This window comes from Crocuta crocuta, unplaced genomic scaffold (assembly GCF_008692635.1).
Source record: "Crocuta crocuta isolate KB4526 unplaced genomic scaffold, BGI_CrCroc_1.0 scaffold213, whole genome shotgun sequence".
In the NCBI taxonomy this organism is placed as follows: domain Eukaryota; kingdom Metazoa; phylum Chordata; class Mammalia; order Carnivora; family Hyaenidae; genus Crocuta; species Crocuta crocuta.
Window position 1 is genome coordinate 4,349,409 of NW_027529442.1, and position 2,926 is coordinate 4,352,334.

Here is a 2,926-nt window from a genome sequence, read left to right on the forward strand (position 1 = left end):
CCTCCGCGAGGAGTTGGCGGAGCGACCCGGGAGCGCCGTGCCCGCGGACCCCCCGGGGCGCCGGGAGCCCCTCGGTGACCTGGATGCGGTGCTTTATTTAATTTTCTCCTCGATTTTCAAAGAAATGTCTCTGTGATTGTCCGCACCTTAAGGGGAAGTTGAAAGTGAAGTGGGCGGGGGGCGGGGGGGGGTGCTGGGGCTTAAGGAGTACCGTTGCCTTGTGTGTAGAGTTACACATTTCCGGAGCACACTGTAGATCATATTGGCATCTCTTCCCAAAAGTCACTTTGATTCAACTTCGATGAGTTTCTCGTAAATGGCAACATTTAGGTGGGGAGGGGCTAGAGGAAACCAGAACCGGTACAGCTGATGTGCTCTCCAGCGGGGGAGAGTCAGCCAGAAGAAGCGTGTGTGAATTTTAACCCAGGTTTGGTATTTTCTTGAGACTGAAGTTTTTTTCCAGTTATCNGAAGCAGTTTATGCGGGTTGGATTTGGTTGTTTTTGGTTCTTTGCGAAACTTGGGTGCATTTTCCCTGTTGTGTTTCAGTTCTTCCAAAGAGGAAGAGTCGTAAATGCAAATATGTGGCCGTGAAGTGGGTTTAATCCCTAGCTAGAGATTCGTATATGTAAAATTTTATTCACATATAGGAAGTCGAAACTCTAATAACGCTCTAAAACAGTGTTCTCAAGAATTAGCACCTATGCCTTTTGGCACAGTGGGGAAAAAAATTTCTTTGAGTGAAGATGCTGAGGTATATAACTTGACCTCCATGAGGGTGGGAAGCCTCCCCCCTGGCGGTAAAATAATAGTGGCTTAACCGCTGTGTGTGCCTGGGCTGAATCAGGCCCTGTTCATTTTCTTGGTATTAGAAGGAGAGAAGATACTCTAACCAAAGGAAGACTTACTTTAAATCTTAGGACTACACACTGTAAATTGAAAGTGTCTATTGATTATCTATATCCCGACTGCGTTTTGGTAAGGATCATTACTGTGTAAAAGATCATTGTCAAGGGCTGAAATGATGTTCCTTGTGAGCTGCTCGTTACTTCATCTTCTCAAATAATGATTTTGAAACAGTATCTAGTGATTTTAAAATAATCTTTAGTCTTGTTGATAGGAGAGTATCACTGCCCCCATGTAACTTAAATTTTCATGAGACCTTTTATCTGGTATTCACAGGTGGAGTTCTGGCCGAACACTTTTATAAGTTTGTTTGGTAACTTAAAAAAATATGCTGGACAGTGGGAGAAATTTTATAAAGCAGTAAGACCAAGAGAGATTTGAAAGACTTGAGGGTTTGACATATACCTAAAAATAAACATTTCTGAAAGTTCTTGACCCAAGTGTTTGAAACACATCAAAATTTGAGCCTTTATGAAACGTTTAAAGTCTGTTTGCCACCCACATAATATAACTTGCAAATACATTGACAGACATCGATGTGTTGAACATTTAAGAATTCTCTTAATTGACTTTTTTTCATATCGTATAGTAAAAGGATATGCCTTAGTAAATTTTAGTAGTCTTTTTTCATATAATTATACCTTAATGTGTTCACAAATGTTAAAGTAGGAAAGACTCAAGCTCTAGGCCATATTGTTTCTTTTTTAAGGAAATCTTTGTAGGCAGAAAGAAGTAACAGATTCTAAGCTCTAACAAAACCAATTTGGACTTCGAATTTATATGACCTTAGATTTGGTGATTTTACTCAAGTCATTAGATTGCTAGTTTCTTGGAGAATATGGGAGTCTACTTGTGGGAGTTTGAGTGTTTATTTACTACTAGCCTTCTGAAATTATAAAGGATGATGAGAGAGCTGGCTATAAAGTCTTTACCCTGGTCCTGTGAAATGATGTAGGCATTTCTGCAGTATGTTTTTATTTTTTATTTTTTAATTTTTTTCAGTTTATTTATTTTTGAGAGAAAAAGAGCGACAGACAGACAGAGCGTGAGCAGGGGAGGGCCAGAGAGAGAGGGACACACAGAATTGGAAGCAGGCTCCAGGCTCCGAGCTGTCAGCACAGAACCCGATGCGGGGCTCGAACTCACAAACCGTGAAATCATGACCTGGGCCGAAGTCAGACTCTTAACCAGCTAAGCCACCCAGACGCCCCTGCAGTATGTTTTTAGAACACGGGTTGTCGTGAGGTCTTTGGACCTCTAGGGATCCATGAATGGACTTCAAGAGATTCCAGAACTCCCTAGGGTTGTGACAAAACCTTTGCGTTACATGTGCCTTTCTAGGGAGAAGGTCTGTGGTGTGTTATTAAAGAGGTCCAGGGCCCCAAAATGTTAAAGTTCTATGTTTTTATTAAATAAAATAGGAGTTAGAATAATTCTTAAAAGGAAAAAGGATGTAGATCTTTGTGCCCAGTACTTGCCTTTAACCTAGCCAAGTGGTCTTAGAGGTACAAAAACACTTCCATTTTGTTACCACAGCAAAGCATTGCCTATTAGTTGATAAACCATACATACACATAAAGGGCTTGACATGCGAGTCCTGTGCATTGTGGCTGTTTTTATTTTTTTTTAAGTTTATTTATTTTTGAGAGAGAGAGTGGGAGAGAGAGCACGTGCACATGTAAGTAGCAGATGGACTAGAGAGAGGAAGAGAGAGGAACCCCATGCAGGCTCTGCACTATCAGCACTGTCAGTGCAGAGCTCTTTGTGGGGCTTCAACTCATGAACCGTGAGATCATGACCTGAACCGAATTCGAGAGTTGGATGCTTAACTGACTGAGCCCCCCCAGGCGTCTCTGTTTTTAAAAATTTAGACCAAGTAGATTGATGGTCAGTAAGCAGAGACTTGATCTTGACAACCAGCCCTTGGAGCAAATAGTTCACTCAGCTCCACTTTCTTAATGCTGTCCAACAAATCTAAAATGTGACTGGGAGGTAATCGTTCTGAGAAAATGTGTTTGTGC